The 12,726-nt window shown below is 35.5% G+C and overlaps 1 protein-coding gene across 4 annotated transcripts in view; it reads right to left on the bottom strand.

Moving 5' to 3' along the window:
- Positions 1–12,726, bottom strand: part of LOC115232418 (vitamin D3 receptor) — an 822,423-nt gene that overhangs the window by 310,695 nt on the left and 499,002 nt on the right. The gene's annotated exons all lie outside the window — the stretch shown is intronic.

The following is a 12,726-nucleotide window of genomic DNA, read 5'->3' as shown; positions in this document are numbered from 1 at the left end:
AAGTGTAAAGAAGAGAGAGAGAGTAGAAATTATGTATGCAAGTAGATATACAACTGATACTGAACATAATGTTCAGAGTTCCATGTAGATTTTGATAATCCAGTCTGCTTTTTGTATACTTGTTAATTAATTACAATACTTAGTCTTACCAGATAAGATCTACAGAGCAAACATAGGAGAAATAAGAATAAACACAAATTTATAATAATGTTCCTCTGCACGGTTCACCACTATGGTTATTTGGAGCCCTGCAATAGAAGCTCCAAATGCATATAGATACAATAAAGTGTTCCTAGAGGATTTGTTGTAACCAAGCATCATTGTGCATTTGGAAATTTTATTGCAGGGCGTTAAACAACTATAGTGGGGGAACATACATAGGAAGTTTAATATAAACTTGTGTTTATCCTTAAGCACATACATGCAAGACAACGTGGAAGAAAATAGTACTCAGATAATGAAGGTAGAATAATATCTTTTTATTAAAGCCAAAACCAATCTTTACAGACTGTTATTCAGATTTTACAGTTTGTCAGGCACATGGCTTAGTGGTTAAGGTAATGTACTCATGACTGCGAGATTGTGGGTCTGATTCCCAGACTGGGTGTAGTGTTGTGTTCTTGAGCAAAGCACTTAGTTTCATATTGCTCTGAGATCCTTTTGACACCTAACATGTGGCACGCATTGCACCTGTACAGGTAATGTCGATCTGATTGAGGGAGTGAGCTTATGTCTACACAAAATTTTACACAAACCATCTGTGTGGTTGTTTGATAAGAAATTGTCAAACCCTCATGTCATCTAACGACAGGAGAGTCCATTGTGTGTGTGTGTGGAGGCACATGGCCTAGTGGTTAGAGCAGAGGGCGATGTGTGTGTTTATGAGTGAAACACCTAAGCTCCACGTGGCTCCAGCAAAAGGTAAAGGCGAACTTCTGCTGACTCTTTCACCACAACTTTCTCTCACTCTTTCCTCCTGCATCTTGCAGCTCACCTGCGACGGACCAGCGTCCCATCCAGGTGGGGAACCTATACGCCAAGGAAACCAGGAAACCGGCCCTATGAACCAGGCATAGCTTGAGAATGAACAAACATATATATATATATATATATATATAGTTTTATGCTAGTAAGTAGTTTTACAAAGGAAGGAGTTTCCAGGATAGTAAATAATAAATATACATCATTGATGAGTGCAGAATGTAAAAAAAAGAAAAACTTTAGTTGTTGACAAGTGACCTGATAACTTTCTTCAATGCAAAATTTCAAATAATATGACAGAAGTCACTTCTAAGAAATTTACATGTGCAATGTATGCAGTGCTCATATGTACACACACACACATACACACGCGCGCACACACGCATTTTTCATAATGGCACCAGAACAAATTTTAAGAGACCAGTACAGTAGTCAAAATGATTATCAGCACATGCTTAATGCCCATTTTGTCATCTAGAGATGAAAGACAAAATAACTGTCCTTTCTTGCCCAATATAATTTGATCTCATAACAAAGAGACTAAATGGAATACACTTCAAGGTACTCATACAGTCATTTGCAAGTCTGAAAGCATTAGAAATCAAATTTATAGAAAAAAAAAATGAAAAGCAATTAATTTATTAAAAAGAAAAATGTAATAAATTTGGAAATTGGCATAATTAATTTTGTATCAAATAAAATTCTAAAAAAAAAATTTATCAGATTTTCTTTTTTAATAACTATTAGTTATCTTCTTTGGAAGCTGGATTTCTAAGGGAAAAATATGTGTCTCTAATAAAAGAATTCCAACTAATTTTAGAGAATATTTGATTTTCTTGTGGTTAACAACATTAGGACTGTTTCACACACACACACACACACACATACACAAACAAAAGAATACTGAAGATATTAAATTCATAAAGAAGATGATGTGTCAGCAATGGGGACAAATGATGACGATGAACAGAATTTTAAACTAAGCAGAAGTGTCATAGAACTGTTTGCCTTCTTGCAAAAAGAATGTAATTCTACAATTCACTGAGTTGGGCTGAGAATTGGTAGAAATAGTATCAGCCTAAATAAGTGAAATGTATCTAATTTCAGTAATGATTACAGGTCACAAATTATGAGGAAGAATATACTCAATTCAAATCTACCCTACTATTTTGCTGGTACATATTTTATCAGCTTCCAAAAGGTGAAAAGCAAAGTCAGCTCTAACGATTTTAACCCTTTCATTACCATATTTATTTTGAGATGCTGTGTGTTTCTTTCACTTAATTTTAAATATAACAAAGAATTTAGTAAAATAACTTAGTTATCATTAAGCTAATGTTAGGAACATAAATTATGACTAAGGTTTGGTGGAAGATTTTAATTCAAAATTTATGAAAACAAGACATTTGTGCTACACAGCCAGAGAAGTCTCTGCTGAGTTGGTATTAAAAGGGTTAACTCAGGATATAACAAATATTATGCATTTATAATGGTCTTATAATCTATCAGTCTTTCTATAAGAATCTTGCTGAAGTGAATAAAATAACAATATACTGCTGTATAATAAATCAGTCAGTAGAGGAGGGGCAGTATACATGACCTTTTCTAGATTAGTGGGAGTGTTGTGACTGACATCAAGCCAGAGTATCAAGGTCATTGTCAACAGGAAAATGTAAGAAGAAAAGGACCGGAAGAATCAGGTCCAATAGTTTACAAGCATCCATGAACTAGGTCTTGGTGTTGAATGGGGTGATGACTTAGGGATACCACCATTAACGAAAATGGAAACAAATTCCAGTTTTATGCGCTTGAGTCAAAGAGAAAAGTCATTATGACAGAGTCTGGCAAGGAAACCTGATGATTTTTAAATACACCGGTGGCAAATACAGAACATCAGCAGCCTTTATTGTCTAAATGAAGAAGAAACTGTAGGATACTTATAAAAAATATGTGACACATACTTATACTTCAAATTAAATTGCACATGTATAGGCGCAGGTATGGCTGTGTGACAAGAAACTTACTTCCTAACCATATGGTTCTGGGTTCAGTTCCACTGCGTGGTACTTTGGGCAAGTGTCTTCTATTATAGCCTCAGGCCAACCAAAGCCTTGTAAGTGGATTTCATAGACAGAACTGAAAGAAGCCCATCATGTGTTTGTGCCTGTGTTTGTCCCCTCACCATTGCTTGACAACTGATGTTGGTGCATTTATGACTTCGTAACTTAACGGTTTGGCAAAAGAGAGCGACAGAATAAGTACTAGGCTAACAAAGAATAAGTCCTGGGGTTGATTTCTTCAACTAAAGACAAAAGGTGGTGTTCCAGCATGGCCACAGCAAAAAAAATAATAATAAAGACTGAAACAAGTAAAAGAATAAAAAGGTAGGTAAACATTTCTTAATGTCCATGGAAATGCTTCCTGCACAGGTGATTGCTCTATCTTGTTAAAATTATATTATGTATTAAGGAAGTCAGGTCCACCCCCTTCAAAGAAACATGAAACCAACACAACTAAGTTGTCCATACAGCATCACCATGATACATGTTCATGGAGAAGGAGATGCTCATGAAGTTGTGGATTGTTGTCTGATCTATACCGGGATCTTTGCTTATTTATGTAACCTGACAGAAATGTTGTTTCACTACATGGGAAGAACCATGTCATCTATTGACATTAAGAGCACATTTTCTGCCTTTCCTAATAACAATGATATATGCCTTCAATTATAATCATACAAGATGAAAATTTAAAATTCGAAATTCAATATATTCCACACACTACATTCCAAACTGTCTCGTGTTGTGCCATGATTTCATTCAGTACGAGGACTGTTCACTACCTAATAATCACAATATACTCCTGCGGGGTCATTCCGAAAAGCTCTACCTGCGACGATTTCATCTCAATCGAAGGAGAGGAGCTTTCTCCGTCCGGGTTGCGGATCCGTGGAACAAGCTGCCAGACGAGATGGTGAAGATGCTGACGACCGCTTTGTTCAAAGCCTCCCTGGACCTCAAGTGGCCTGAACTCTTTACATGAACTCCACCCTGTACTTAACTCCATGTCCCCCTACATGGCCTTGCTATTTGCTTTTGAGCCAAATTGACTAACTAACTAACTAACTAACTAGTATCTGAGCAGTTCAAATAGCTGATGGTTTCAATGAACCAGTCTATCTAAAGCTTGCTACACATAGCTGTAACTCCTAGCTCGGTGCTTCTCAATGATGGCCAATATTAAATACAAATGGAATGGCTGCAATCAATTAACTGAATTACTACTGTTGATAACAACTTGATCACAAAAGCATGTCACACACACAACTGTTTTATAGCTGCAAAAATTACATCATCCAAGCAGTTCAACATACCCAAGTGCATGAACTCCTGTCCTCATCAACTGAATAACCATGGAAAACCATTAGGTTTCTCTGCTGAGTTCTGTATTATTAATATTATCTCGCAAGGAAAATACCTTATGGATTTTGTTTTATTCCTCTGTATACAAGAGTAACTTTCCCATTTGACCTTTTAGGAGTCAATAAAATATGTATTGGTAGTATTTTATTTTTTTCCCCTTAAAATCGATTACATCCCCAATCAACTAAGTAACTAGCTGAGTAAATAAGTTAAAGGTAAATCAAAAATTAGTGAATGGGTAATGTATTGAAATACTGGTTCATTGTCAAGGCACTCAAATACACCATAAATGCTCTATTGTTTAGTTCCAGGTCAATCATGATTAAGTACACATACAATCAAAGATACTAGTCATAATCATTTTAGATGTATATAAGATTACATTACTTTATGTATGCTCCCCTAATTCAAAATGGTATGGCATGATGTAGTATGATCTGAAAAAAATTTGTCAGCTATTTCTTGCAGATCCAACAACCATGAAAAAGCTCTGACACTGGCATATCAGTGCTTTACTGTGGTACTAGGCAGGGCTCTTTATTTTACATGCCTTAGTTCATGTAGCTATTAACTTAGTTGATGTAGTGATTAACTCTTGATATCAAACTACCCAAGACCACCCATGAAATTATGATACAAGCTTCCTATTTTAAAGTGAACTAAATTAAAACCTTCCATAAAAATTTCATATCAATTTATGTTCCAAACTCCAGTTTAATGATGATTAAGTTATTTTATTAAATTTTTCATTATTACTGGCAGATGCTCAGGAGCAATAAACACTGAAAATGTGCAGAGAACAACTTCTGTCACATTCCAGGGAGAAAAACTAGAAGTAGTTGATAGCTTCTGTTACCTAGGTGACCAAGTCAGTAGCAGGGGTGGATATTCTGATAGTGTAGCTGCTAGAATAAGAATAGCCTGGGCAAAGTTCAGAGAGCTCTTACCTCTGCTGCTGATAAAGGGCCTCTCACTCAGAGTAAAAGGTAGACTGTATGACGCATGTGTACGTTGCCAGTACCATCTTACTGGCCCTCGTGCTGGTGACATGTAAAAGCACCCACTACATTCTCAGAGTGGTTGGTGTTAGGAAGGGCATCCAGCTGTAGAAACTCTGCCAGATCAGATTGGAGCCTGGTGCAGCCATCTGGCATGCCAGTCTTCAATCAAATTGTCCAACCATTGTCCAACCCATGGAAAGTGGATGTTAAACGATGATGATGAAAGGCAGTGTATTTTAATAGGAATTCTGTAACAAAAGGGTTAAGAACTAACTCCTCTTGGAATGTTTTCTATAGTGAACAGGTGTCCTATCCAGAGTGACTCTCATCAAAGCTTAGGTTTAAGAAATATTTGCATTGTTGATTTATAACCTAGACACAAGGCCAAATATTTGTAGGATGTAATGCAATCAATTTAATTAACCTCTGTAGCAGACAGATACTTATTTTATAGGTTTTACAAGGATGACAGACATAGGTAACCTTGGCAGGATTTGAACTCAAAACGTAAAGGAACACAACTCCATTCTGCACAGCATTTTGTTTGATACGACTGATTCTATGATCCACTGCCCCTTTTTATGCTTCTTTTTTTTTTTTTTTTGCTTAATGATACATTGGTTTCTAGGGAGAGTGAACTATTGATTGGCTTGACTCTAAAACATGACTATTACTTTTTTTGTTCTCAACGGAGTTCACCAGAATTTGAAGTCATAATGTACAGGGACAGGATTAAATACAATACTGAAAGACATTCAATCTGGTGCTCAACTGACATTTGTGATATTAATTAGGTTCATATCTTTACTTATTCAATTAACATTAGCTTAGTTATAAATATCTTCATACAGACAAACACAAACAATAACATACACATAAATCAACTTTGGTTCTCATATAAGAAACGAAGTAAACAGCTATCTTATCTCAATACTAACTTTAGCAGTTTTTGGCAGTGACCTTTGTTAGTAACTTTCAACCCATGGCTCTTTAAAAACATAATCAAAGTAAAAAAAAAAAAAAAAAAGAAAAGAAAAGAAAAGACAAACTACTCTCTATCTGTAATATTTGTAAATTCCTATTTTTAAGTCACTACTTCATGAAACTTGCTATTCATTTTTCCTACTTCTAATCTAAAATACACTTGTAGATTAAGTTAAATGAAACCTATTTAGAATTTTAAATAGCATTGGGGTGATAAACTGAGAATATTCTGATTATCATTGCCATTTGGACAAACATTATTTAGTTTTAATAAATAGTAATCTTCAGCCATCCTGTACAACAGAATCAGTTTCAAATAAGATTTCTGTAGATTTATTTCACAAGCTGGTTATTGACAATTCACTTTTGGTTTATATTTTTTCATTTACATTCTTAAAGTTAATTCCCAGGTTCATATAATATTGCATGATATTAGGAAATTTTACGACTTTTCCACATTAACAAAGGTTGAATAAGTGCGAAATACAGCAATTTGCCATACAACTTGATACTAATGTGCCATTTCATCCATGAGATTCTGTGTTCTAACTTCTTATCTAAGCAATTTATCTCAATTAGGCTTCAACAAATTTCTGTTACCACTGCGCTGCAAAAATTTCTCCTCCCCATCAAATATTCATCATCTGATCTAATCATATTACATGTTTATATAAATAATAATAATTTTTTTTTTATTAGTCACAGAGATTCATATGCATAATACAAAATGTATTATGTAAGCACATTTGTGTGTGCATGTGTATGCGCGTGCATGCGAGTGTGTGTGCACGTGCATGCAAGAGTGTGTGTGTATGAACATTTGGGTTTGTTTATATGTCAAGTTACTTATAAAAACAATTAAACATTAAACTAAAGGACTGCTCAATATCTTTTAGTAGAATATATATTTATCAACTTTCATAAGAAAATAGTTGATAGTGACTTTGAAGTTTTGCTTGTTTGGCTTCACAGACTGCCTAATAAAAACATACAAGTTGAAACTTGAAAGTCACTGTCAACTTATTTTTTGAAACAGTTAATACATAAGATATATATATATATATGTATATATATATATATATATATATATCACCATGGCCGACCAGGCAATCAGATGTTGCTACATATTGCTGGTCACAATGCGCTTTGCATTGTTTTAGCCTTCAAATAACACTACCCCACTGGCTAAGCGAGCAGGCCAACAGAAGAAAGAGTGAGAGAAAGTTGTGGAGGAAGAGTACAGCAGGGATCACCACCACCCCCTACCGGAGCTTGGTGGGGCTTTAGGTGCTTTCGCTCAATAAACACTCACAACGCCTGGTCTGGGAATCAAAACCGCGATCCTACAACCACGAGTCCGCTGCCCTAACCACTGGGCCATTGCGCCTCCACATATATATATAGTGTATATATAATATATATATATATACAGGTGCAGGTGTGTGGTTGAGCTTGCTTCCCAACTTTGTGCTCTTGGGTTTAGTCCCACTTCATGGCACCTTGTGAAAGTGACTCCTACTATAGCTTTCAGCCAACCAATACCTTGTGAATGGATTTGATGGCGGGAAACTGGAAGAAACCAGTCATATGTATGCAGGTATATGGTACTAAAAAAGTACCTAATACACATTGTTAAGTGGTTGGCATTAGGAAGGTTATCCAGCCATTGGAATATGATGCAGTTCTTGGACTCATAGGATCTTTCTCAAACCATCCAACCATGCCAGTATGGAACATGGGTGTCAAATGATGATGCTCGTTCTCTTAGTCGTCATTTAACGTCTGCTTTGACAAAATTATAGGCTTTTACTTCAATATTCTACCATTTTTACCTCACTGCCACTTTATTAATGATATTCATAATAACTTCAAATTTTAGCAGAGGGGGATAGCAGATTATATTGACCAGAGTATTAGACTGGTACCAAGAAGATGGAAGCCAAAGCTGACCATAGTGAGATTTGAACTCAACAATAATAATTGTTTTAATTTAGGTACAAAGCCAGCAATATTGGGGAGGAAGGAGTTAGTCAATTACAACAACACTAGTACTTGACTGATACTTTATCATATTGACACTAAAAGGATGAAAGGTAAAGCTGGCCTTAATAGGATTCAAGCTCAAACTCTGAATGGTAAAAGCTGAAAAAATCTGCTAACAATTCTGCCAGCTCGCTGCCTTAGTAATAATAATAATAATAATGGTTTATAATTTAGGTATAAGACCAGCAATTTTGGAAGGGAGATAAGTTGATATCATCATGCCTCTGCATCCCCAAGTACTTGACTGGAACTTTATTATATCAATCCCAAAGAGAAGAAAGGCAAAATTGACCTCACCAAGGTTTGAACTCAGAATGCAAAGACCTCTAACAAATGCTCAACAGACATTTTTCTCAATGTGCTAATGATTCTGCCACCTCACTATCTTATGATATTAATGGTTTCAAATTTCGGTGCAAGACCACACAATTTCAACGGGAATAAATTGACAACATTAACCCTAGTATCTTTGATCTTTTACATGCTTCAGTCATTAGACTGTGGTCAGGATACCACCTTGAGGAATTTTAGTTGAATGAATTGAACCCTGTACTTATGATCCATTTTATTCTATCAATCTCTTTGCTGAACTGCTAAGTTACAGGGGTGTAAACACCAACACCAGTTGTCAAGTAGTGGTGGGGAACAAACACAGACACAAAGACACACACACCAGACTTCTTTAAGTTCCTGTCTATCAAATCCACTCGCAAGGATTTGGTTGGCCCACAAGTATAATACATGTTGCTCAAGGTGCCATGCAGTGAAACTGAACCCAGAACCAGGTGGTTAGGAAGCAAACTTCTAACCACTCAGCCATGCCTGCACCTATACTTGACTGGTGCTTTATTTTACTGACCTCCAAAACAGCAAAAGGTAAAGTTAACCTGAGATTTGAACTTAATATGTAAAGAGTAAGAACATATATCACAAGGCATTTTTTTCTGATACTTGAAAGATTCTACCAATCCACTGCCACACTACTGTTGCTGCTGCTGCTGATGATGATGATGACAGTGGTGGTGGTGGTGGTAGAGGTGGTACTGCTGCTGCTACTTGTGACAATGAATAAAAACTATTATTTATATCTGGGTACTTTAGTAGTATGTTCTGACCATTTGCATGTACACACACACACACACACACACACACACACACACAATCACAGACTAAAGATTTTAATATAGTATCACATGGCATATTGCAATGAAATTATATCCCAGAGAATGGAGAAAAGAAAGAGAAAAAAAAAATATTAGAGAAATTACATCTAATGCAAGAGTTTGAACAACAACTGCAGACATGCTTCATTAATATAAGACTTATGGTGGAAGAGGAGGAGGAGAAAAACGATGCATGGCATGTTAACAAATATGCATCATCTGCAACAGATAATAGCACTGACGGTAGCTATAATTACTTTGTAAACAACAAAGAAACTAAGTAGTAAATAAACTAACTTTTGGCAAAATTACAGACAGATATATGTATGTCTGTATTTCATGATTATGCAATGTTATGGAATGTGATGATGAGTGGGAGTGAGCAGCAAAAGTGCAGCTGATATTGAATACATCAGCTGGTGTTTGCAGAATGGATTACAGTGTTGTTGAGGACATATGACGTAAAATAGACAATGAGTGCTAGGTAAAGTGGAAATGTGCAATGTGCCGACAGTGGGCGGGTACGTGTAACAAACAGTAGGAGCAGAAAAACCAAACAGAAACCAGAGATGTCATGTGGGCAGTTCTCAGGATGTTGACATCATAGATTCACACAATATAGAAAAATGGAAATTAGAACAAATTTGATAACAATAACTATAGTGTGTGTGTGTGTGTGTGTGTGTGTGTGTGTGAGAGAGAGAGAGAGAGTGTACACTTGAAAAAATTACTAATAGCAAGTAAACAAAGCTGAGGCTCCACTCCAGTTTTTAAGTTTCCTATTTCCAGAAAGTGTGCTTATGAGTGCGCATGCAAACATGCATGAATGCACACATGTGTAAGTGTGTGTGTGTGTGTGTGTGCATACAAGCATATGTGCATGTGTGTATGCGAGGGGGTGGTATTCATATGTAACATTCAGAAAATTACATATCTGAACCACATTTTCATTCAATTGGCATTCTGGTTGCCCGTATGCATCAATAAATTGGTTAAAAATAACTAGTAATGCTTTAAATTGTATTTGCTGGTGTCAGTTGCTATTCATTATGCATCAGGAAGGTCTGTTTTGAAGTTGACAGACTTTTCGTATGCATGATGAATAACAATTGATGTCAAACCCCATGATTATTTGAAAGTGTAGGAAACACAATTTAAATCATAATTAATCTCATTTCTTCTCATTCACTGATTCATTAAATGAATCATAGTTTGGATAAAATTATCTTTTCTGACATGCATATGAATAAATATACATCTGACTATACATACATATACAGTGTACCCACTGCAACTATGGATGCATAAAAAAGATGTAGTGAAATCGCAGACAAGCTGACAGAGAAAGAAGACTTTCGGTATAGAAGATGCACAGATGTGGTTAGCGGTTAGAAACCCCATGAAATAAATACTTTCAAATGCTCAGAACAATCCATGCAAGTAGTTATCTTCTCAAAATAAGATTATCAAATTAGTAGTATAAATGGCTGCTCTGAAAGTATAATAACCAGAGTTAGAATGAGATGCAAATATTCAAAGACCTGTTACTTCCACTAATGCTAGATTTTCTTTCTGAGTGAAGGGCAGATTTTATGATGTCTGTGTACAAACTGATATTTCCTGATAGTAAAACATGGGCACTTTATCTTCTTCTTCCTCATCATCATGTATAAACAAATGTTTGCTTTTTATGTGAAGTTGTGCATAGAAACAATTTAACACTGAATTTAAGGACCACTCAATACATTTTAATAGAATACACATTACATAAATATTTTTCAAACCTTTTCTAGGAAAGCATTTACACTCATGTGTGTGCATGTATGCATATATAAATATCACTGAGCCCTCAAGCTGTCCTGAACAGGTTTAAATGACAAGGGAAACAAGATACTCTGCTGACAACTCTGTCTTTTATTTTCAGGCAGAGTATACCAAAGATTATAGTCTTTAATGTGTGCCCCCCCCCAGCCCCCCCCTTTTTTTTACAAAAACAGTAGAGTGGGATTTGAAATGCAAATTAAGCAACTGTATATAGACGCTCTTTGTTGGCTTAATTATCTTATGCTGGTTTCTTTGACTAAGCATGCAATGGTGACCAGGACATGAATGATATAACTGAATAATGACAATGAGTTTACAATTTTACCAGGTGTATAAGCATTTGTGGAGTTTCTTGAGTTTCTTGTATTAAAAAAGCAACAAAAAAAGAATGAAATAAATATCTCCTAAAAACTGAAAGGGCCTTGGAGAACTAGTGATTAACTCCACCTTTATGGTATAATGTAGACAAAAGATAAACCTCACCGTATATAAGATGCAAATTTTCCTGCAGAAAATAGTTCCAAATTGGTACATATTTTAACACCTAAATAAACTGAGGTAATGTAGACTAAAAGACCCTTCTTACAAACAACAAAATTATTGTAGTGATAAACCACAAATAAGCAGCCTAGTACTTCATTGACCTTATTTGACCTCAAAAACAGTGTATGTATCCCAGTTATAGGATAGGTACATCATATCCTGCAAGTTGTATTTTAATTGACTGGAGAAGGATGGAAAGCAAAGTCCATCTTGGAAGTTCTGAATTCAGAATGTAAGAGTACACAAATACTACAAGACATTTAATCCATCATTATATCGATTCTACAAGATATAAAATTACAACTTCAACTATTTTTGAAGGAGTGGTACTACATTAAACGGATGCCAGTACTTGAAAGGAGTTTTAAATTATTGACAGAACTTGAGGCTTGGAAACATTATCATCATCATTATTATTATTATTATTATTATCATTATTTCTAGGAGAAATGCTTAGTGGTATTTCGTCTGTCTTTACATCCTCGGTTCAAATTCTGCCAAGGTTAACTTGCTTTCATCCTTTGAGGTTCAATAAATTAAGTACCAGTGAAACACTGGGGTCGATGTAATCAACTAGTCCTCTCCCGCCAAATGTCAGGTCTTGTGCCTTTAGTAGAAAGGATTATTATTATCAATAATATTACTGTTGTTGTTGTTGATGCTAAATCACATAATTGTTTGTCCCCAATCGAAGTAACACATGCAGAGGAATCAAAATCATTTCTGACTGGCTGATATGCGAACTGATCAAAACAATTCATGTCA

Source organism: Octopus sinensis, linkage group LG2 (assembly GCF_006345805.1).
Source record: "Octopus sinensis linkage group LG2, ASM634580v1, whole genome shotgun sequence".
NCBI classification, from domain to species: domain Eukaryota; kingdom Metazoa; phylum Mollusca; class Cephalopoda; order Octopoda; family Octopodidae; genus Octopus; species Octopus sinensis.
This window is presented reverse-complemented; position numbering and strand designations above follow the sequence as displayed.